Genomic DNA, 25,986 nt, shown 5'->3' on the forward strand with positions numbered 1-25,986 from the left:
GACTTCCACTGCTCTTCTCCCATCTACCCAGCTGGTGATGCCATCATAGAAGGCAACGAGGCTGGTCGAGCACGACTTCCCCTTGGTGAATCCATGCTGAATACTCCTCATAACATTCTTCTGTACTAATTGCTTGGAGATGGCATCCAGAACAAGCTGTTCCAACACCTTTCCAGGGACAGAGGTGAGACTGACTGGCTTGTAGTTTCCCGGATCCTCCTTCTTGCCCTTCTTGAAGACCGGAGTGAGATTAGCTATCCTCCAGAAACAAAAATATTCATTAAGTATTGTCTGTAACATTGTGGTGGTTTACTCTGGGCAGATGAACTCCACCACAACCATCCTTTCACTCCCCCTCCTCAAAAGGAAAAGGGGAGAAACCATATAGTGGTCTTCCAGTACATAAAGAGGGGTACAGGAAGGCTGGGGAGGGACTCTTTGTCAGGGAGTGTAGCAATAGGACAAGGGGGAATGGCTTTAAACTAAAAGAGGGTAGATTTAGACTAGATATAAAGAAGAAATTCCTTACTACTATGGTGAGGCACTGGCATAGGTTGCCCTAAGAAGTTGCAGATGCCCCATCCCAGAAAGTGTTGAAGGCCAGGTTGGATGGGGCTTTGGGCAACGTGGTCTAGTGGGCAGTATCCCTGCCCATGGCTGGGGGGGTGGAATTAGATATCTTTTAGGTCCCTTCCAACCCAAACCATTCTATGATTCTATGAAAATACAATGAAAAGGGCTTAAGGGTTGGGACAGGGAGATCAGCCTCCAATTATTGTTACAGGCAAATCAGTGCAGGAAGTTTAATATAACTTATAGCTTATAGTTTATATACAAAAACTATAGTTTATAGTTTTACTAGTAAACCAGAACAGTGAGAAACTAAAAGCAAACTAAAAACACCGTCTCCCCATCCACCAGAACCCCTGCTCCTGTGGGGGCTCTCCATGAGCCGCAGCCTCGTCCAGGCCACATCCACCTGCTCCACCGGGGGCTCCTCCACAGGCTGCAGCGTGGAGATCTGCTCCATGTGGGACCCATGGGCTGCAGGGGGACAGCCTGCTCCACCAGGGGCCTCTCCACAGGCCACAAGGGAACTCCTGCTCTGGCACCTGTAGCACCTCCTGCCCTCCTTCTGCAGTGACCTTGGGGTTTGCAGGGCTGGTTCTCACTCCTCACTCTCCCAGCTGCTGTGGTGAAGCAGTTTTTCCATTTCTTAATTCTGCTGTCACTGAGGCACAACCAACATCACTTACTGGCTTGGCTCTGGCCAGCAGCAGGTCCCTTTTGAAGCCAGCTGAAACTGGCCCTTATCTAACATAGGGCAGCTGCTGAGCTTTTCTCCAAGGGGCCACCCTTGCAGCCCCCCTGCTACCAAGCCCTTGTCATGTAAACCCATGACAAACACATGGGAAAAAAAAACAAAGAAAACAAAACCAAACAGTGCTATGATGAACTTCATTTTGCACTAAAAGCTTAGGGTTACTGGTACAAAACTGGAATTTGTAAAGACTTACATAAAACTACCGCTACATGTAAGGAGAATCAAGGGTCCACATACTCTGTAACTGCTGAACACTACTTCAATTTTTATTCCAAGAAATAAAGGTGAGCAGATCACAGAACTGAAAGTTCATGGTTGACAAGAAGCAACAGGCACAAACTGAAGCACAGGAAGTTCTGGCTGAATATGAGGGGGCACTTCTTTACTGTGAGGGTGACAGAGCACTGGGACGGGCTGCCCAGAGAGGTTGTGGAGTCTCCTTCTCTGGAGATGTTCAAAATCTGCCTGGATACCATCCTGTGCAATGTGCTCTAGGTGATCCTGCTTGGTAGGGGGGTTGGACTAGATGATCTTCAGAGGTCCCTTCCAACCCCATCCATTCTGTGATTCTGTGATTCTTTGATTCTGTAATTAGAAACAAGTGGTAGTGACTTGTCTACATGTTCTGCATGCAAAGAAAGCGAAATCCCAAGTGGTAATCTATGCATATTTTATGCTTTAGAGGTGCTGTTTCTCAAAGTAAGAAACAATTCTAAGATAGATACACTGAAAGAAAAGATAAACACTACAAAATGATCAATATTTGAGATTTTACTAGATTCCCAAAAAGCTCCAGTTGTTCTTAAAAACTGCTTTGCCTTGAAGGCAAGGAGAAAGCAACAATAAAAAAAATCAATAAAGAGAAAACTGATAATACTTAGCATAAATTATAAGCTAAAAATTTCAGAAAGCTTGTAAAGAAAAGAAAAAAAAAAAAGAGAGAGAGAAAAAAAATGTATGGCCAGCACATCTGGAGAGAGTAACTAGAATTTTTAATAAATTATTAACAATAGCTAATTACCAGATAGAAATGGCACTAATTGTAATAATATAATTCAAGAAATATATCTGTTCTGTAGCTAAGAAAAAAGAGATTATACTTACATATGCATACATATATATTATGATTTTGAATTAGTTTGCTTTAGGGTAGTAATTAAGGACTTGCTGAAAAGCAACTGTCGAAGTGTGACATCTTTTACATCTTTTAATCAGCAAATCTAGATAAATTTGACATGAGAGTCAGCAATGCTTGAATCTGAGTCAGTCAGCAACGTACCCTTGCCACTAAGAAGGCTGACGGTTTTCTTGGCCGCATTAGGCAAAGTACTGGCAGAAGATAAGAAAGGTGATTCTTCCAATCTACTCAGCATTGGTGAGGCTCCATCTGGAGTATTGTGCCCAGTTCTAGTCCCCCCAGTACAAGAGAGACCTAAACATACTGTAAGGATTCCAACACAGGATAACGATGATTAAGGGACTATGAGGAGATGCTGAGAGAGTTGTGACTTTTTCACCTAGAGAAAAGGATGCTCAGGGCAGATCTCATCAATACATATAAATACCTGAAAGGGCAGTGCACTGAAGATGGAAAATCTCCTTTCAGTTGTGCCCAGTAAAAAGATAAGAAGCAATTGGCACAAACTGGAACAGAAGAGGTTCCATCTAAACATCAGGAAGCACTTTACTGTGCAGTAGACCAAGCACTGGAACAGGCTGGCCAGAGAGGCTGTGGAATCATCCTCCTTGGAGAACTTCCAAAACAATCTGGACATAGTCTTGGGCAACCTGCTCTAGGTGTCCTTGCCTGAGCAAGAGAGTTGGACCAGACAACCTCCAAAGATATGTTCCAACTTCAAACATTCTTCAGTTCTTTGATTCTGTAAGAGTTTTTAAATAATTGGCTGATATCTGAACAATTGATGCTGAATTTTCAGATATAAACAACTTCAGATAATGCTGTACAGATTTCATTAATAAGTGAAAGAAACACAATTTGAAACATATCATTTATCTCCAGTTTATAAAGTGAAAAATCTGCGTATTTAAAAATAAATAAATAATATTGCAAACAGTGATCTCCACATTTTGCTTACTCTAATGAGAACAATAGCTTAAAGTCAAGATGGAACTCTAAGATAATTATAAACAACAACTTCCACCAAAATCATTGTTTAGTGAATGAGCAAGAAGCAGATATTCTTTTGTATTTTTTAAATATATTCTTCAATAATATGTGTGTAAAATGCATAAATAGTTTTGCAATCTTTCTGTTCAAAAATAAATATAATACTGGGCAATCAGTGCCTTCAGAGTATACATGTACATAAAAAGCTGTTATTCAACTGTGAATAGGTATATTTGCCTGTCCCATATAATTTGGGGCAGGGGGGAGGGCAGTTTCTTGGCAGCTGGAAAGTTTCATGGCCTACATATATATTATTTTATTGAATTTGCTCTGAGAGTAACTTGCAGTTTCTGCTTGATTGCTTACCCTGAAATTAATTATCATTTTTGAAGATACTGGTCTTGCATTACAAAAAATCTGACCTTTACTGATTTTGACAGATTGCCTACCATGTTTGGGACTCTGCTATTTACAAAAGGACTCTGCGTTTACAAAAATTGATGTTCATCTTTTATGTTTGGGTTGCCCTGCTGCTAATTTGTACTCTCATTTTAGATGTCCAGTATTTTACTGGCAGAAATAAAATAACAAAAAGTTCTTCTGTGTATTCGTTACTTCTAAGGTACTTTCAACATGGGAATTACCATATCACTGTAATTAATTTTTACAGTAAGAAAGATCTTCTTTCATATAACGAATTTTGATGTCATAAAATACCAGACTGTAATGCACAGCTGTGCAACTGTAGTGATATCCCTAGTAAGCACCAGTAGCTAATTTTACCTTCTGAAAGGCACTTCTACCTTGATATTATTTCAACTCCAGCTTTCTACTTTTTAAAATCTTGGGTTTCTTTTTTTTGTCAGTTTTCCTGAACTGGTTTTAAGTTTATTCTAGCAGAATATTTAATACATCAGTTACCCAATTCCTAGACACTACCCCGGTGATACTGACCTTTCATACTTCAGATTTTGTAGGCTGTGGAACTTAATAATATCTATTGCTCTTGAATAAGAACAGTGCACCACAGACAGTGTATGCACCTGCAGCAGACATTTATCTCAGGCTGTTCATAGTTAGACTGTTTTGTACCAGGAAAAAAAAATTACAAAAAAAAAAGATGGATGAAAGCATGTCTGACAGTAAAAAAAAAAATCACTTAATCACTTATCTTTCAGAGCATAAGTCTGTTTGTCATTAACATTGTCGATTTGTTCATAATCATTAAGAAATTATCCCAGAAGTTTTCATCATTATAGTTAAAAAAGACATTTTTCTAACCCATGAACCCTAAGTTTCACATCTTGGGTTTTGTTATTTCTGTGTTTATTTGTATGCAGCCCAGTAAATCTTAAGTCTTCTGCACTGAAAATTATATCAACCTTTTGAATATCTGCATCTCACTAGATTTTTATTTGAGCTATTACACAACAATTATATGTAAGATTCATTACTTCTTAGTCTAACAGTCCCATTCTATACTTATGGCTCACCCTGTTTGGTCATGGATATCATTTTACTTGTCTATTGTGAAACATTCTGTTTTGCTTGGACTCTACCATTAAATAAAACATATAATTCTGTATCTTTTACCTGTCCTTATTATAACATTTTCTTGTCTCTGTCTTATCTAAAAATTGTGTATGTCATTGATACATATTAAATAGCATATAGTTTGTAAATGATCAATGTAAGAAATAACTTTCCTGGAAGTGATTTCAGTAAGGGTTGTATTTAGACTCCATTCATTTAGGCATTTGTTAGTCCATTTAAAGTGTATCATGTTGTTTTTCTATTGTTCTTTTTAAGCAACAATTTAATCTAAAACAAGTGCAGAAGAACTGTGAAAGTGTCAGTGCCATTGTACAAGTCACTTGGTGGAACCTCATCTGCTAAGTGGACAGTTCTGTCCACCGTTCTTTAGTAAAAGGGAGTTCAGATTGGAACAGATTCGGGGGAAACCACTACCATGACCAAAACTATGACCAACCATGCAAAAAGAAATATGAGAGCTCAGATTACTTAGGTTACCTCAATAAAGACAGAAGAGATTTTTCTTGTCAACTATGGTTTCACTCTATAAATATGCCAGCTGATAAACAAAAGATGAAGAGCTAATACACAAATAATCATATGCATACTAGAAATATATATATATGTATAAAGTATCTGTTAGAAGAGAAAGCAGAAATTAATTTTTAATATAAGATGAGTTGTGGAATAGTTCATCAAATGGGGTATTAAAAAATAAAAAAATCCCCTAGCTATACTTAAGATACAAATTTATCAATATTCAAAAAAATATGAGTGACAATTAGAGCAAAGAACTTTAGTCTGTAATGTAGCAGACCATATTTGATACTGTGCTCCTATGCAGTTTATAAATGTATTGATACTTTCATCTTTAGGAAACTAACTTGCCAGAAAGCTCTTTCTGTTCTTAGGTACGATTTCTCTAAACTACTCCTATTAGTTACATGTCAGACCCAATTGCATAACTGCTCCAGTAGCATTCAAAAACCTAGTTTAGTGTATAGGCCATTTTCTACTGAAATGGCAAAAACAATGTAATATATATATATATATTCTTATATTCTCAGTTTTCATCCCTGTTTCAGAATGAAATATTGTGCTTTCATTCTGTTACAGGTAGGTGCACAGTAAATAAGTCCCAGCCATGCCTATCCATAATGAATTGTTTATGTTAGGTATTGGTGCATTCTAATGAAAACTGACTTTATAGGATAAGAGATATTTTTATCCTACAGATATCGCTTATGTAATGTAGTAGGAGTTTATAACCATGTTCTTTTATTGTTTTCCACATTTATATGTGAGAAATAATCTCCTTAGTTAAGTTGTAAAGGATGGTTTAGTAGGAAAAATCTATTATTTTTTTTTCTAACATTTGATAGAGTGTTAGAATAATTTCTACAGAGTTTTGGATTTAATGACATTTTAACCTATGAGTAAAAAAAGAATATGTCTTTTACAAAAAAGGATGGTGAGGTTTCTACACAGCTTATGATGCTGATGGTGATGAGTGGTGTGTAGTGTCAGTTCAAGATGAAAGGCCGTAATGTGAAAAGAAATTCCCTAAACATTAATCCCTTGGTACACTGACTTTCTGGATGGAGAGACAGCTTAGAGATAAAGACGTGCTATTAATATATTACTGAGTTGCAAAAAGGATTGGGAAAAAAAAAAAAAAAAAAAAAAAGCAGATCTTGATTACATCTTTTTGCCAGTTGCTAGATTGCTATCCATCATTATTGAGAAGTTGTAGCAGTCCAGTGAAGTTTACAGTGACTGGAAAAAGGGAAACATGACTCGCATTTTTAAAAAGAGAAAAAAGGAAGACACAGGTAACTACAGGCCAGTCAGTCTCACCTCTGTGCCCTGCAAGATTATGCAGCAGATCCTTCTGGAAACTATGTTACAGCACAGGGAAAATTAGGAGGTGATTGGTGAAGCCAGTGTGGCTTCACTGAGGGCAAATAGTGCCTGACAAATCTGGTGGCCTTCTGTGACGGGGCTACAGCATTGGTGGGTAAGGGAAGAGCAACTAATGTCATCTACCTAGACTTATTCAAAGCACTTAACACTGTCCCACACAACATCCTTTTCCCTAAATTGGAGACATAGATGTGACAGATGGACCTTTCAGTGGATAACAAACTGGTTGGATGGTCACATTCAAAGAACTGCAGTCAATTGTTTGATGTCCAAGTGGAGACCAGTAACGAGTAGTGTTCCTTGAAGGTCAGTATTAGGACTAGTATTATTTAACATCTTTGTCAGTTACATGGACAGTGGGATTGAGGTGCAGCATCAACAATATTGCAGACAACAAGCTCTGTGATGCAGTCCACATGCTGGAGGGAAGGGATGCTATCCAGAGAAACCTAAATAGGCTTAGAGGTGGGTCTTTGTGAACCTCTTGAAGTTCAACAAGGTCAAGTGCAAGACCCTGCACCTGGGCTGGGGCAATCACAAGCATGAACACAGGTTGGGCAAGGGGTTCATTGAAAGCAGCCCAGCAGAGAAGGTGTTGGTAGATGAAAAGCTTGACATGAGCTGGCAATGTGCGCTTGCAGCCCAGAAAGCCAATGGTATCCCGGGCTGCCTAGAAAGAAGTGGGGCCAGCAGGTGGAGGAAGGAGATACTCTATTTCCACTCTGATCTCATGAGACCCCACCTGGAATATCTGTGTCCAGCATAAGAAATACATGGTTAGAGTGAGTCCAGAGGAGGGCCACAAAGGTAATCAAAGGGCTGGAATGCCTCTCCTATGAAGACAGACTTAAAGAATTGGGATTGTTCAGCCTGGAGAAGGGATAGCTCTGAGGAATCCTAATAGAGGCCTTCCAGTACCTAAAGTACAAGAAAGATAGCGAGAGACTCTTTATCAGGGTGTGCAGCAATGGGACAAGGGGTAATAGTTTTAAACTAAAAAAGCATAGATTTAGATTAGGTATTTGGAAGAAATTCTTTACTGTGAGGGTGGTGAGGCATTGGAACATGTTCTACAGAGAAGCTGTGGGCGTCCCATCCCTGGAAGTGTTTAAGGTCAGGTTGGATGGCACTATAGGCAACATGGTCCAGTGGGAGTTGTCCTTTCCCATGACAGGGGTCTTGGAACTAGATGATCTTTAAGGTCCTTTCCATCTCAAAGCATTCTATAATTCTATGATTCTATGACAAGGAAAAATCCTGAGCTCTTTACTTTAGCAAAAAATCTTAAACGTCAGTCAGAGGTTTGCTGTGGGATCCAGTGCAAGTGGGATCGTAGTTGACTTGCATCCTGAAAGGTATATGATAAAGTCAAAGTGAAGCTGAATTTTACTGGCAGTTGTATCGTACACATAGTTAGGAACTATATTTATTGTTCTATTTATTTATTTATATCTAAGAGAGAAATTATATTAATGTTTCATTACAATTCATGTCAGTTGTTTTTAAATAAAAAAAATAAATCATATTGTATTCTGTTCTGAGAATAACATCAATAGACACTGGAACATTTAATTGTTGTTATCTACTATTAGCAGAAGTCCCTGGTGCTTGACACTTGTAAGAAGTCTAGATATTCTCTATATTACTGTTGCGGATTTTCAAATTTACCACAATTCCTCTCACTGCTTTGGAGATCTCACAGAGACATAAAGAATTCCAGCTTTCACACAATTAAAAAAGCAAAAACAAACTGAAAGCAAAATTTATCATTTTCATGTAATAGTCATTAGCCTGGTGGACTTCAAAATTTGTACAGGAATAAAGGTATGGCAGCCTTTAATTACAGAGACGATGAGCTCCACCCTTTGAAATTCTGCTGACTTATTAATATGTCTGGCCTTCATAGTTCTTTTGTGACTAGTTAAAGGTAGTAATTTATATTAGATCAAGTAAGAAATTTCAGAAAATCATTTCAGACAGAAATGGAAATGAGATATTGGGCGCTGATGTAATAGACAAAGATTCTGACAAAAAGACTACAGAAAAAATATGCCATATTAGGTTCCGTTTTAGCCAAGTCTCATTATAGCTCTCTCATTCTAAAAGCTAAGCAAAACATATATTCATTGTTCATTTAACTAAAGTATATCTATTTTGCGATAGTGGCGTATTTTGGTCATGATAAGTCCCCTTCCCAAAGTCCCTTTCTCAATAACGTTAAGACGCTGGAGCACAGAACATAGTCTCAGTCTTCTCAGAGCAAGAAAGTGGTCTTTCTGGTGACAGAAACGCTTAACCATAATTTGGTTTCTAAAGCACTGTTTCTTGATTTCTTATCCACCTGGCAGGACTTGAACAAGAGAAGTGGAGGGCATATGACTGCCCATGCAGGCAGACAGCAACTCTGTCCTCAGAAGTGGATTTGCATTTATTTCAACAGAGAAAAGTCTGAAATGAAATGGTTTCTCTTTGAATGTGTTTACAAAAAGGTTATTTTACAAGCTGAAAGTCCCATCATTTTACTATATTTTATCAGAAAACATTGAATTCTTCTCCAGTCCTTGAAAAACAAAGTAGAAACTAATATGTGGGTTGTACATGCCAAGTAGATGGAGATGCTTTGCAGCAGCCTGAAGGACATATCTGGGAGCATATTAGAACTTGCTTATACCTCCAGTGTTTCCATTCTGACTGAATCTGGTGTGCTAGCTTTAGGCACTAACTCTTCAGAATTCATGTATCTTGAACGTGGCTTGGAACTCCTCGTTACTTACAACATTTCAAACAGATTTTTAGATTCCAGTCAGTGGTCATCATATAAATCTTAGCATCATCTAGCATAACTATTAAATATTTTACTGACCTTTCTGAAGTTATCAATTTCTGGTGAAAACACACATTCTTTAAAGATGATGTCTGAAGACCTCTTTGTGGCTAACCTTTTCACTTGTTCGGTTTTGGAAAGTTTCAGACGGTTTTCCCCAAAGGGAACCTCAACAAGAGTGAATCAAAGCCACATATTGACATTACTTCTCATCCCATTTAGGCAGCAGGAAAATAAAATAAAACAAAATAATAAAATCAGAAGATCTGTTCAAAGTAAGGAGGGTCTGTCAAGGCCTTGACCTAGATTGATTATCTCCCAGTTCCACTGTTATTCTACTACACTGCTGCATAGCATACAGGGAATCATTTGGTTATTCCTGACTCAGAACAGCTCCTGAAGAAGCTGTTTTGAATAGAGTATGGAGGAGTGCTTTGTTTGTGCTAATAATACAGCAACTACATTAACAATTCAATTTGGAGAAATAGTGCAAATTTTTAGAAAGTCCCCTGGCTGTCCACCCTTACAATACAGCATTTTAGTTCAATACAAGTTTTAGTGTGCTCTAGCTAAATTTCTGTAAGTAGAAACTAATCCAGAAGTTTCTCTCTGTGTAGACACCAAATGCTCTTTAGCACCTAAAGAGAACATAGGGATTAAACATTCATTGGTCCTTTGATTAGATTTTAGACATATGCATTGTGGGCTCAATCAGTATAAGGCACCAGTACAAATTCAGGCTGATCTGAAGTAAATTCTCAAACTTCGTATTGGTATAGCTGCAGTGGCTTCAATATCAACTGCTTCAAACTTCAGACTCTTCATTGCTGTAGAAACAAACTTAACAACCATTTAGATTCTTGGATCCAAAGTCCTATAGAAGTATCATCATGGACCAGAGTCTTCAGTTAAATATATGTTGGTTATGGGAACTGGGAACAGTACACTATGAATAAAGGAGGTGCTTTATGCCCTTCAGCAATCAGTTCTACTCTTTACACTTTGCTCTTCATACGCAGCCAGACAGATTAGGACTCTCACGTCCACCTTTTTTTCACCTTTACTAGCCATGACAGGAAAATACTCAGCGCATACGTAGCCCTAGATATCTCTGTGTGGATTGGTTTCTTGGGTTCACACTGGCATTTACTGCTTTATTTACCATGACACAAACACTTACGGAAGATAACAAAGATGTGAGCATAATAGCGCATATGCATGAATACAGCTATAAAAAACAGTATTTAAAAGTTTTGCTTAACAATATAATCACACATTTATACTGTACTCTGGTATAACCTAATTGTAATAATTCCATCTATTACAGTTAGAAGACATAAAAATAAATTTAAACTAAGAGTGGATAATTATCCACCTTCCAGAGATTTTCTAAATGAAAGTTTATTTCAAAGAAAAAATGTATTAAGACTACCTACCTTCTTTGAATCAATGCAAAAGGTAGTATCCAATTATGTTGATTATGATCACAGCTAGTACCATTCAGAAACCTTTCAACCTTTTTGTGAAAGGTTAAAGTTATTAAAAAGAAAGAAAACTGCATGGATGTGCTAATTTTCTTAGACTAAGAGAGCACTGTCTTAGTGTAATAGGAAAAGTAAAAGGAATATTATTTTGTTTTGACTAACTTATCTATCTGCTTTGCAGAGCAAAAAACATTCTCCGATTTTGTATTTTATTTTTTTTAGTTCTTCCAGTATAGCATTTTGGGTCTGTTACCCCTAAACACATTACAGATGGGTTTTTTTTTTGGTTGCTTGCTTGCTTGCTTTTGGGGTGAGAGGGGGGTTGACAGGAAAGTTTTTAACAGAATCAGTAGTAACAATGTCATATGAATTAACATAAATTTTTGAACAATTTAAGAGTCATTAACTCAGTTTGCTAATCCAGTGGGAAATTTCCTGGGTCAAATGGTGAGAAAAGGATAACGTGAATTTTAATGTGGGAAGTATTCTCTCTACATTGTGATTGTTTGCTGTCACATGCAAAAAATCATGAATATATCAATCTACTAATTGCTAATCAGACCCCACGCTGTTTTTATAAATTCACCTACTAAGGTTGTTCTGTCAATATTTAATTAATGTGTCTTAATATAATGACTGTTCTTGTTAACATCTGTTCATAGCAAATATGGAATTCAGGCATTTTTTAACACAGCATTATTTTTCCTCACAGGGAAGTGGTGTTTAGACACGTTTTCCTTTCCATGGCAAATATTATCTAAGGTATCCAATAGTTTCAGTACCATCCACTCTGAATTTGGAAGCACTTATATAACAGCCTTAAAGCCGCAGTGTTTTGGGTGCTGGAAGTATGCTTTCGAATTGTTAGCTTAGTTTATCATAAAACGTTTCCTACAAGTTATGTAACAAAACTGTATAAAAAAAAAAAAAAACAAGTTATGCTATGGCAAGTTGAATGTCCATTTTTCAAATAAAATGAGAATGCATGTGATTTTCAATTTGGACATGTTGTGATCCCTCAGTTTACATGTTCCTAATCCAACTGCCAAAGAAAAGTAAATTTTCTATTGAGTAGAAAACATTAATTGACATTGCTAGAATTCAGGTTAACAAAATGCTACTTTTAATTAAGTTTTACAGAGCTTTCTTCATTGCTTCTCTTTTAAAGTGTAATTATACAACATCTCAGACCTTCATGACCTTCAAGAACTTCATATATATATTTGCATATTGACCACATTAATTTTCCACTATACGTAAGATCCTTGGGATTTTGTTCATTATAATGGAAATTGCCTGGCAAACCATCAGTAAAGAGCATCAGATGTACTTCATTTAAAGCATATAAATGCAATTAATAGTACTTTATTCACTCAAAAGATAAGTGACTAATGGAAATCTTAAGAAATGATCATGGTATGGTTTCATTAAAAGTTTAACAGCTGGAGAACTTGCTAAATCTAGTACGTTTAGCACTTTAGTACTCTGCTTAACAGAAATTGGAGTGTTTCAAAAACAGCAAATATATGTATTCATGTGTACAGAATGTGTTGTTGTTAAAGTAGATCACCAGATGTTAATGAAGAAGTGATAGGATACATCAATTATCACTTACATATTATTTTCAAACTAAAGAGAATTTATGGGCCCTCTCAGTGGGACTTGAACCTCTCTTTCCAATCTCAGTTTCTATATAAATCCTTTTATTTTTTAAATTGTTGGTGAGAAAAGGGCTAGACATGATGGTCTGTGGAAAATATAGATGAGTGCAAAAAATATATTTGTCATTGTTTGATACAATTTGTTCTGTTTTACTTAAAAGAAAATACAACAGAAAAAAAATAATGACTTGATCCTTGTCTGATATCCTGCTACAGTATCACGTGGCTGGTTCAAAGTAGGCTCTGAGGTTAGACTATTTTCTACAACAAAATGCTTGTTCACTGGTATGGCCATGCACTCTCCTGATCACAAAGGATCTCAAATGATAATGAGAAGCAAATTCTGAAAGTGAAAGTGAATACCCTTTTTGATATTTTTGTACAAATAAATTAAAAAAAAATAGTTAAAAAATTTCTTCAAGATTCTAAAATTTACGCATCCAGGAAACCAATAAGCCCTAAAATTGTCTAAGGGTGGCAGTGAAGAAAGGGATAAACGGAAAAACAATCCTACTGTCAAAGCTGTCATGTCACTCCATAGCCTGTAAGATTTATCAGGTTTACGCAATTAATACTTTTTATGATATACAGTTTATAAACTGCTGTGGCAATCTTGAAAATGTGAATGGCAAGAAGGCCATTTAGGTTCAGAGGTAAGTACTAACTAAATACATAATAGCATCATGTGTCAGAGAAGCCTTCTGGGAGACAAAATGCCCTACCTTTTACATTTTGACTGAATGAATTAGGTTAAAAACAAAAGCAGGTAAGTAAGAGATTGCGTGAAGCTATCACAAATACAGAGGAAAAGATGATTTGGCCTTGGAAAGCCCTCACTAGGAAGCTAGACTTACTGTGACAGAAGGGAGCAATTCCCCTCAAAGCTATTTAATTCATTGGACCAAGTAAAGAGAAACTGTAGTGCTTTATTATTCCTTGAGGCAAGAGTAATTCTGATTTTGTAATAAAAAAGTTAACCCTATACTAGAATAGACTTCTTTTCTTCTGTAAATTTACCTGGTGCTATGAGTAGCAACTCAGGTTTCTTTGGTTTCTAAGGTTCCTCAGGTTTCTACGATAAAGCGTTTCCATTTAGAAAATAATAATAATTAATAATAATAATAATAATAATAATAAAATCAAAAGCTGTTGCATTTTAACCTGACATGTTTGCAATCATGCACCTACTTGGGTGTCTCAGGAGGTAGGATTTGTTTTGTGCCTTTTTGTAATTGGAGATCTTGGCTTTATCAACTGTTAACATAAAGACAGCTCTTTTAATAAACATTATCCAGTGGAGGAGGGAAAGGTGGTTCAGACAGGATTCAGATATCTAGAGAATGTATTCTTACTACAGATAGCTCAGGTACAATACATCAGACCCCAGATCTACATGGTGAGATACAGATAGTTGTGCAGCTGTTCAGTTTTTCTGTCTGGCAAGTACTTGTCTTAAAGCTCCATAAATGATATTGAAATAAATTTTTGTTCTTACTGCTATCTTTCCTCATTTTAAATCATGTATGAAAAAAAAAATCTCGCAAAAGTGATATTTGTTCTTTCACAATAATAGAAAAAAAAAACATAATTTATTTAATTGGCTTTATTACAACATTTTGAAATTAATTTCACTTTTACACTGTATCAGATCTCCAAGTGATATGAAAGGGTATCTCTTTTTTTTTCCATCACCAGACAGACAATCTAATAGTGCTTAATTAAATGTTCTGAGGATGTCACGGGCTATAAATCTTCAAATAGCCTTAATGGTCATACAGTCTTTTCCCATGTATAATAGGCTTTATCAGTTGTTTTCTGATTGAATAATGTATTGAAATGTTGTAATGACTCAAAAACATATTTTTTTTTAATTAAAATTTGTCAGCAAGAGAGAAAACTTCTCATGTGTTATTCCAGTAGTTAGTTGCCATCACTATTCAAAATAATCTTACTTTTGTTTTACCTTTAGTCTAGTGCTTTGAAGAGCATTCTGTTGCCAATTATCTGTTTTCCACAAATAGGTAAGTGAGCTCATAATCTTTAAACTCTATTTTTTCAGGAGTCCAAGGATAATTCAAAGTATTATAGTTGCTCAGCATCTTAGTCTGTGTGCTGGGGATCTTATTTGAAACTGTCTGACTCTCATGATCTTTCTAAGAGTCCCAGAAGGTTGCTTAGGACTCCACCCCAGGAGCTAGTATACAGAAATGAATGAAAGTAATGCTACATTGTAAGTATTAAAACTCTTTACTGAACCAATATTCACTGAAGATGTGTTAGCTAGTAATTAATTTTTAACCCATGATCATTGCAATATTTTAAACTAAATTTATGATCTCTTCAACTTAATAAGACATAATTATTTTTCCAAAACCACTGTTTATAAAATCTACTCTATGCTTCTTTAGCTCTTAATAAAAATAATCCCATGTACGCTAATCAATTCTTTTCACAAAACTGTTGTCTGGATGATCTACTCATGGTTTTTAACTGTTGGAAATAACCTCAGTTCTAGAACATTTTCAGCTGTTCAATATAAAAAATTAGAAATACTTGCTCCTCCTATGTGTTTTTCTTTAATGTTATTTGACATTTCTATAGTTTTCTTTCTATGATATGTGCTACCTAAAAATAGTATCAAAACTGATTTGCATTTCAGTCTGTGGTATAATTCTAACATATTAGAAAAGAGTCTGACCTATCATAAGGTTTAACTGCCTCAGCAAATCAGTGTTTTTTTTATGCATAAGGATTCTAAAACAGGGCCAGTCTACACTATCCAGAATTCTAGAGGTAGAAATTCAGTGAAATTATGGGAACAATTTATGTAAGAAAGATATAATTACTTATATTGGATTTCAGCCAATGCATGCAAGTTAATAGTTTTATGAAATACATCCTGGGAGCTTTAGCAATTTGAAAGGGTTTAGTAAATGTGGTTTTTTTATATTTCAGAAAAAAAAAATGATATCTTTCTCTTAGTGTCATCAAGCTCACTGGAGAGACTGCAATTGGAGAGAAATTACACTAATGGCCAACTTCATTTCCTGTGACATCTATTAATTTTCTGAAGCTTTCCTACTCAGGAGTTAAAATTACTCCATGCTTGCTTAGCTCCTCATGAGATTCCAAGAGACTACATTTCCAATTGCATGTGTTTTTTTTGTTGGTTTGTTTGGTTTTAATTTGCTATATATTTAAACAAAATCATATAGAGTAAGCCACAATTAAGATATTTTATTTATGTAAAGAGAACCCTAGTATTTTATTTTCACTACATAGAAAACTGAAATTCATATCTGTTCTTGACATTAATCAGATGTGGATTTTTTATTTTTTATTTTTTTCATTTTCACTGTTAAGATGTGCAGTGGAAGAGAAGAAATCTTGACCTTATAATTTACATTGAACATGCTTTACTCTAGGGTACCTGGCTGCCTTTGGCTGGAATATTCATTTGCCTCTACATTGCAGGCTCTACGATGTCTCTAAAGCACCAAAAATACATCCAGTGCATGTTCTTGAAAACATTTATTGTAACAGCATTTTTTTGTACATCCCTCAGAACACTATGTATGAACCACTTTATAATGAACTTTTCTTGTCTTTCCTTAAAAAGTATAATGTCTTGTCTTCATCAAAAAACTTCTCCTCAGGTAGGGGAAAGATGAAAATCTCAACAGGTTACATCTTTAAGCCAAAGACTAGTGGTAGGGAAAAATCAGTACCCTGTCCTGGTTTCGGCTGTAGTACAGTTAATTTTCTTCATAGTGGCTGGTATGGTGCCATGGTTTAGGAGAAAAATAATGTTGATAACACTCTGATGTTATAATTGTTGCAGAGCAGTGCTCACACAAAGCCAAGGACTTTTCAGTCTCTCCTGTTGCTCTGCCAACAAGGAGTCTGGGGGTGCAGCAGGAGCTGGGAGGGGACAGAACCAGAACAGCTGACCCAAACAGGATATCCACAAAAGGATATTGAGCAATCCAAAACACGATCTTTTCCTGCAATACTCCAGCCATTCTTCCCTTTTCTTTCATCTATCATCCATAGACATCTGAATCATATTTTCTTTGAGAGCCTAGGCCACCAGGGATGGAATCAACAGTATAGCAACCAACTTCTGTCTATACAAATGACAGTTTGCTACTCTTCCAGAAGAGAAATCTCAAAGTCCAGTCTTCCTTCCCCTCAACTTGAAAAAGATGAAAAAGATTCTGCTTATTCTATTTGGTTCCCTACTATGCCTTTTAGTCTTGACATCCCTTATTTCCTCCAGAGAAGTCAACAGTAAGAATATTGACAATTCTCAAAGTGTTTTCATTCACCTTTTCTGATAAAGTTTAGGGGAGTCTTTTTTTTTTTTTTTTTTTTTGTGTGAAGCCTTTCACAAGGAAAATCTTGTAGATATGTCACCAGCCACAGGCAACCCCTAAAGTCATTGTAATTATGAATCCTTAAGGACTGTATATAAGTGAAAAGGACAACTTGTACCTATCTGCTCTTCCTGACATCCACTATATTTGACTTTGTATGAGGTGAAATGAATGCATAACCTCAATTCTTTCCTCATTTACATACTGCTATGAGGGAAAAAGCTGTTGGTCACTTTAAAGTGAGTCTTCTGAGACAGTTGTAGTCAATAATGCAAATTGAGGTTTCAACATACTTTTCTTCTGTGACCTGTTCGTCTTTTTTTATCACCAAGAATTATCAAGACTGATTTTTCAAAATGTGTTTTCCTGTGTTTTTTGACAATAATGAAAGCCCATAAGTCAAAGGAGAGAGAGAAAAAATGCACAGGGGGCATGATTCTTAGGCAACCTAGTATGTTAATGATAGATTTAAACAGTCTTTAAAAATTGAGATCTTTGAGTTGATATGTGACCTTGCAAAAGAACAACTTATTACAGTTCTCAGTTCTTGCAATGGTAGCTTAAAAAAAAAAAAAAGTCATTAAAAAAAGTCATCAATAATTGTTCTGCTTTTTGTTTTTCTGTTTTTGTTAACACAAAAGATTTAGCAAAGAGGGCAAGTAACATGGTTTTACAGTCAGAGAAACTGGAAAATATGCAAACTTCTATAAGGAACGCATATTCAGTTGTGAACCAATTAACCTAATAAAAGGTCGTTGAATAAGACAATAAAACCATTATATTCATCTAGGGGACTAACCAGCTTCTGTGACATTATTTCCGTATTGCATTTGTTACTCTTACCCTGCATGAAGGATGAAGTACTGCTGTCTTCATTTAAATGGGACACACTTCATTGCAGTATTTGCTTAATTCAGACATCTCCCAGATAAATGATTTAGCTGAAAGACAAAGTATTCTACTTAATTCTGGATATCACTGCAACCAAACCCACCTTTCTTCTCCCATGGAAATTGAAGCAAAATTCCCAATGTTTTCGGTTACTGCAGAAATGTTGATACAATTGATAAAGAATGACTGAAACAAGTATGAGGAACGGGGTATGTTTTTCTGCTTTAAATATAAAAATATTTTTTCTGTCTTTAAGAATCATATCAAAAAATGAAATTGTTTCCCTAAAAGTTAGATGTTGAAACTAATAGATAATGGGACCTTGGAAGAGAACACAGAATGCTGTTAGGCACCCAGTTAGCTACCTGTGCTACACTTGAAAAATGTACAGTTTGGGATGGGGTCTGAAACATAACATCAACACTTAACGTACTTAATGTCATTGCACTGTTGGTCACTTACCAGAAAACGTGGGAGTGTGGCCATGGGGGTCGACAAGCCCCATGGTTAGTGATAACATCGGACTCTTAACGATGAGGCCATCAGGAATGTAAAGAGTTTAGAGGGAACAAAGAAGGGTGATTGAGGAGACGCCTTGCCGTCTCGGGTTGCTTGTTCTCCAGCCGTTAAGGGATGGAAGTTGCTGGGTGTTTGCGGTTGCCGGGCAAAGTTGTTGACCAATGAATGGTTAGTGGGAAAGTACTGCTGTGGGGCGAATGGTATAAAAAGGGAGCCTGTCCTCGATAAGGGAGATATATAATGAAGTTCTGTCATCAATAAAGAGCAGCAGTTACTGATCCTAAAAGAACCCTGGTGTCCGTGTGGTCCTTACGCCACAAGAAAAAATTAAGGTCAGAAGCACTACCCACTTCTTAGGCATAACTATTATCCTACCACCTTGAGTCACACATCTCTGTCCCTCCAATGCTGATTTCAGTATCTGTGCAAGAAATGTGTTGTTTCAAAGAAGTGAACAATAACCACTCTTCTCTCAAAGTACGCAAAAAGAGTAGTTTTGTGGAAGCTTTGTCACAGTTAATCAAAGAGTTAATCAAATGAGTTTCTGAAAAGCAAAGTGGTTATACAGCTGAAAAGAATGCTAGATTCAAAAATATTGTCCTGGTTTCAGCTGGAATAGAAATAATTTTCTTCATAGTGGCTGGTATGGTGCCATGATTTAGGAGAAAAAATAATGTTGATAACACACTGGTGTTTTAATTGTTGCAGAGCAGTGCTTACATGAAGTCAAGGACTTTTCAGCTTCTTGTGCTGCCCTGCCTGCAAGGAGGCTGGGGGTGCAGCAGGAGCTGGGAGGGGACAGAGCCAGGACAGCTGACCCAAACTGGCCACATTCCATACTGTGTGACATCATGCTCAACTACAGAAATGGGGGAGTTAGCTGGGGGGCTGCCATAGCTCAGAGGCTGATGATGAGCAATTGCATTGTGCATCACTTGCTTTGTTTATTCTTGTTTTTGTTATTTTTTTCTTTTTCTTTTTTCTTTCTTTTTGAATTCTCCTTATCTGAACTCACAAGTTTACCTTTTTTGATTCTCTTCCCCAACCCACTTTGTGGGGAGTGAGCAAATGTCTGTGTGGTGCTTTCCTGCCTGCTGGGTTAAACCACAATAAATACATACTATTAATATTTTTAATATAATTTCCATTAAAGGCTTATTAAAGAAGCATGAAGACTCTGTAACAGGAGAATGCAGGAAGCTGTGCCGTCACTATGCTCTTGGTTGCGCTTTTGCTAGCTCACTAAATTTGATGACTTTTTTCCTACTGAGTGATACTACTTCGAAAAAAAGGAAAGTGTCTTCAGATAAGTGGATAATATAAGCTAGTGGTTAATTTTTCAATATCATGGAATTTCTCCTCCTCAAACTGAGATGAACTTATATCTGTGGTTAATGGTTTGACCCTAATCATTTAAGTACATAAACTATAAATTTTTCAGTAGATGTATTTAATAATAATATACTTTCATTTTTTGTCTTTGAGGATTGTGTGGAAGTAGAAAGTACCATGGAAGGGCAGCTGCAAACTGAAACCCTTGGAGAACTTAGATCTTTTTTTTTTTTTTTTCCAAATCATAGATTTTCTTTATATTTACAGCTTGTTTCGACTTATTATTTACAGCTACAGTTTTAACTTATTTCAGTCAAATAAGGAACAATTACGATATTTTCATTTACTATAATATAATTAATCCAAATACCTGCTAGAGCAATTGAAAGAACATTCTGTCTCAGGACAGACATTTATTTGGTATGATAAGTTCTCAACAGGTATGATCCTAAAATATTCAAATATTACAGTCAGGCACCCATACAGAGATCAAATCCCAGTTTTCAGCACTTTATTGTGCACTAATGAAACAATAATCTTATTGCTTTTCTCCCTGTCTCAACTGTCGTACTTTCTGGGTAGCTGAACATTTATTTGTTGTGATTAGGTTATTTTCGTATTGGGAGACAAAGTGTTTGACAGCAACAGCGTATTCTATTCTAGTCTAAATTTATTTCAGATATGTGTGCTTTTGAGGAGAGATATTGGATAGCAATGCCAAATCAGAGCTCATAATTGATACAGACAGAACTCATTAAAGCAAATCTGAAACAGCCTTATCCCAGGCTGTTTTGTAGGTACAATTCATCTCTGACTCACAGCACTTTTGTATGTTAGAGCAATACTGATTAAACTTATATCCCTGTTGAAGGGAACTGTATAAAACTGGTTTATTTAATAGAGTCAATCCCTATAGTTTCCCTGCATAGCACTTCTTGATCAATTAATATCTAGTAAGATTTTGTTGACTTACTGAAGCTAGGAAATCTGGCTCTATGTTGCTATGCTTTTATTGAGAGACAGGTACCAAAGTAGAAAGTAGTTGAAATTCATCATATATCCTTTTGATTTCTGCACCCGTTTTTTTCCCCATGTAAACCATAGTGCAGGAAGGATGTTCATAGAATAGGTTGGAAAAGACCCATAAGATCACCAAGTCCAATCATCACCTAACACTGGTCCCAACATGATGCTAAGTTGTCACAAGCATGTCATGCACATGGACTATAATATATACTACTTCTGAGAAGCACTTAAGGGTCTTTCATGGCTTAGACACAGCGTGCCAGCCTCAGAGTACATGATTTATATTGAAACATGGCCCAGCAGAGGAGGCTCCAAACTCCCACTTCAACACACCTTCTTCTAAGCAGTAGTCACATCAAAACATGGATATCAGGAGATACAGTTCTCAAATATCATCCTGATACTGTGTCACATTGGAATAATATATACATTTGTCATACCCGATTCTTGGCTTCTCTTTGTTTACTAGACTTCCTTCTTTACCACGAGTGTTTTAAGTTTCCTAAAAAAGTAAAATTGCAAAACAGCAGTATGTTAATACTTCGACCCAGTTAAGGACTTAAATACCTAATCACAGAATCACAGAATGGCTGAGGTTGGAAGGGACCTCTGAAGATCATGTAGTCCAAACCCCCTGCCAAGAAGGATCACCTAGAGCACATTGCACAGGCTAGCATCCAGCTCGGTTTTGAACATCTCCAGAGAAGGAGACTCCACAACCTCTCTGGGCAACCAGTTCCAGTGCTTGGTCACCCTCACAGTAAAGAAGCGTCCCCTCGTATTCAACTGGAACATCCTGTGCTTCAGTTTGTGCCCGTTGCCTCTCGTCCTCTTGCTGGGCACAACTGAAGAGAGACCAGCTCCATCCTCTCGACACCCTCCCCCCAGATATTTATACACATTGATGAGGTTTTCCCTCAGTCTTCTCTTTTCCAGGCTAAACAGGCCCAGCTCTCTCAGCCTGTCCTCGTACAGCAGGTGCTCCGGTACTCTAATCATCTTAGCAGCCCTTCTCTGGACTTGCTGCAGTAGCTCCATGTCCCTCTTGTACTAGGGAGCCCAGAACTGGACACAGCACTCCAGATGTAGCCTCACCAGGGCTGAGTAGAGGTGGAAGATCACCTCCCTTGACCTGCTGGCAACAGTCTTCTGAATGCACCCCAGGATACTGTTGGTCTTCTTGGCCACAAGGGCACATTGCTGACTCATGGTCAGCCTGCTGTCCACCAGGACTCTCATGTCTCTCTGCAGAGCTGCTCTCCAGCAGGTAAGCCCCCAGCCTGTACTGGTGCTTGGGGTTATTCCTCCCTGGGTGCAGGACCCTGCACTTATCCTTGCTGAACTTCATGAGGTTCCTCTCTTCCAACTCTCAAGCCTGTCGAGGTTCCCGTGAATGAGGCACAGCCCTCTGAGGTATCAGCCACTCATCCAAGCTTTGTGTCATCAGCAAACTTGCTGAGGGTGCACTCTGTTCCGTCGTCGAGGTTATTGATGAACAACACTGGACCCAGTACTGACCTTTGGGGGACACCACTAGCCACAGGCCTCTAACTAGATTCCACACCACTAAGCACAACCCTCTGAGCTCTGCCATCCAGCCAACTGCCAATTCACCTCACCGTCCACACATCTAGGCCACACTTCCTGAGCTTGTCTATGAGAATGTTATGGGAGACAGTGTCAAAAGCTTTGCTGAAGATAGACCACATCCGCCACTCTCCCCTCATCTAACCAGCTAGGCATTTCATCATAGAAAGCTATCACATTGGTTAAGCATGATTTCCCCATGGTGAATCCATGCTGACTACTCCTGATCACCTTCTTATCCTCCACATGCTTGGAGATGACCTCCAGGATGAGCTGTTCCATCACCTTTCCAGGGTTGGAGCTGAGGCTGACTGGCCTGTAGTTGCCTGGGTCCTCCTTCTTGCCCTTTTGAAGACTGGAGTGACACTGGCTTTCTTCCAGTCCTCAGGCACCTCTCCTGTGGTACAACTTTCAAACCTTTCAACCTTTCAGAGATGATGGAGAGTGGTCTAGCAATAACATCAGCCAACTCCCTCAGCACCTGTGGGTGCATTCCATTGGGGCCCATGGATTTGAGGATGTCAAGTTTGCTTAAATGATCTCTGACCTGATCCTCTTTGACCAAGGGAAAGTATTCGTTTCTCCGGACTTCCTCTCTTGTCTTCAGGGTCTGAGATTCCTGAAGGCTGATCTCAGCAGTAAAGACTGAAGCAAAAAAGGCATTCAGCAACTCTGCCTTCTCCGTATCCTTTGCCAGCAGGGTACCCACCCCATTCAGCAGTGGGCCGATGTTGTCCCCAGTCTTCCTTTTGCTACTGATGTATTTGAAGAAGTCCTTATTGTTGTCCTTGACATTCCTTGCCAGATCTAATTCAAAGTGGGCCTTGGCCTTCCATGTCGCATCTCTACATGCTCTGACAGTGTCCCTGTATTCCTCCCAAGTGGCCTGTCCCTTTTTCTACTTGCTGTAAACTTCCTTCTTCTGTTAGGGGCTCCCTGCTCAGCCATGCAGGTCTCCTGCCCCCTTTGCTTGCCTTTTTACTCATAGGGATGCACTGAACTGAGACACCCAACTCTAAAATTATTTCCCAGTTGTATTTGGATCACTTGCTAGCAACCCATATGGCTAGTAGATTTCCTTTTAAAATAAATAAATAAATAAATAAATAAATAACATAGCCCAGTTTACTAAAATCCTACTTTTGAGCATATCCAGTTCTGCCCTGACTAAACAGCTTGGAAAATCCCTCAGCTTAGTCAGAATTTAGAAACTAAGTATGTCAAAGTGTCAGGGCATTGCACAGTCCAGCTGCTCTGTCAGGACAGGTAGCCAAGGCGGACAAAGCCACCAGCGGGCCAGGCCAGGCCAGGCCCAGGCTCAAGCCCAGGCATGGCTGCAATGCAACTGGAGCTGAAGACTGGTAAACCTACAGTCAATCTCAAGCAGGGGCTGATTGTCCCAGGCTGAACCAAGATGAGGATCCTGAGCCTGTTTGTGGGTGTGGGCTGTCCCTGGGTGAGGCTGTTCAGAACCACTAAAGCCCATCATTGCCCTTGGGAACCTGACGCAAGTTCCCCTTGAGACAATGAAGGAAGATTGCTGACAGAATTTGCCTCGCTGCGTGAACTGGATCTATCCTTCAAGTTCAGCATTTCGTAGAACAGCTCCCCACTTTCACTTCTGTTTTTGGAAGCATCTTATTCTCATATTGATTTCAACAAACAGGCTAGACAGCAGGAGACTGACCCCAAAAAATAAGGTATTGTATCAAGTACATATCTCAATTTCCATGTAGTTTACATAATTGTCATCAAAGCATGAAAGTCATGAAAATGGAAGCAGTCTTTTGGAGCAGTGTTTTCAGAATGTTTGTTTGTTTTAATATCCACTCCTATTTTATTTGTTTATTTATTTATTTTGCAGTGCATTTACTCTTTTACAATGGTTCCACATTATTTTTTTTCCAGAACATTTTTAATACGTGTCCTTCTCAAGACCTGCTGCAATCACCCATACATCATAATCTTCTAGTACTGCCATGGAGGTCACTTCATGTGTTGTATTACACAGTCCTTACTTTTGCTTGCTTATGTGACACTGTGACACTAGCAGAAAGTGATAACAGGATTCTCTCACCTTATTTCATGAACAAATGAAATGAGGAAGAAATGAGGTGCCTTCTTCTGATGTGTTTTTTTTCGTTGTTGTTGTTGTTACTGTTTGTTTTGTTCAGTTCAAAGAAAATTGTGGCAGGGAAAGGATATGTTTTAGATGTGTTTTCTTTCTCTGAATATATTTCTTTCTTTTTCTGATCTACCTTCCCATGACTTTTTTTCTATATCTATTTCTTTTATAAACTTGATGTATTTTTTTCTTGCAAAGGGTTTTTTCTTGCATAATTGGAATTAATATAAAATAATTAAAAGAATAAATGAAGTGATGATTTTAGGTAATTTCATCACTTTTTAGACAGTGTCCATTCCAATATTTAAATAAATTACTAAAATCAGCTGGGTCATCTGCATTAACTGTAAATAATAGCTTTCCCTTAAGTCATATATCTTTCTTCAAAGCACATTTCTCAATTTGTTTATGGTGATATGTAGCTTTTGAAGCCAGTGGAGCAAGCCATTAAAGCACAGAACCTGTGGTGTGACACATTTTGTGGAACAAACTACTGCCTTAAGAGTCAAGAAGTATTTTCCCAACTATGATGGCATTGCTGGGTGATTCTGGGCTATATTGGGTTTATGTCCCAAGGTTTCAGTAGCAGGGTGGTTGTAGGGGTGGCCTCTCTGAGAAGAGACCAGCAGGGTCTGTCTCCACACTAGACAGCCAGTTCCAGGTGGCTCCAAAACAGACCAGTTGCTGGCCAAAGCTATGTCCATCAGTGAACCTGGTGGAGCCTCTATGATAACATATTCAGAAAGGGTGATAGAAGGCTGCACAGCAGCTCTGAGAGAGACGAATGAAAAAATGTGAAAGAAACAACCATGCAGACACCGTGCAGACACCAAGGTCAGTGAAGAAGGAGGGGGAGAAGATGCTCCAGGTGCTGGAGCAGAGATTCCCCCGCAGCCCAAGAAGAGGATCATGGTTATGCAAATTTTGTAATCCAAATATGAGCTACTCCTGATAGCCAGTAGACAGCCAGTAGATAACCATTTAGGTATCACATGTTGATGTGTGGGGTAGTTATTTGTCTTTATCAAAACACTATGTGCAGTAAAGTAGTAGCTTTTTGTAAGAAGATTGCCAAGTTCTTTAAAATTTTTTAATTCTCATGCCTTGAACAGAGAATGTCCAAGTCCCTCATCCTAGTCTTACATTTTACTCCTTTCTCATTCACATCGTAATGAAAGATTACTATCCACTGTCTGAAAGGATCTTGAATCAATTTTCCCAACCTACAGTGCCTAAGCTGCCCTATCTAATAA

General features: G+C 37.8%; 1 long non-coding RNA gene across 1 annotated transcript; it reads right to left on the reverse strand.

Moving 5' to 3' along the window:
- Window positions 1–377: 377 nt before the first annotated feature.
- Window positions 378–21,450, reverse strand: LOC310893016. The gene is made up of 3 exons (XR_014578647.1): window positions 18,607–21,450; window positions 18,097–18,194; window positions 378–1,909 (listed from the first exon to the last, which is right to left on the reverse strand). It is a non-coding gene; the product is annotated as an uncharacterized lncRNA (long non-coding RNA).
- Window positions 21,451–25,986: the final 4,536 nt, after the last annotated feature.

Source organism: Anser anser (genome assembly GCF_964211835.1).
Source record: "Anser anser genome assembly, chromosome: 1".
NCBI classification, from domain to species: Eukaryota; Metazoa; Chordata; class Aves; order Anseriformes; family Anatidae; genus Anser; species Anser anser.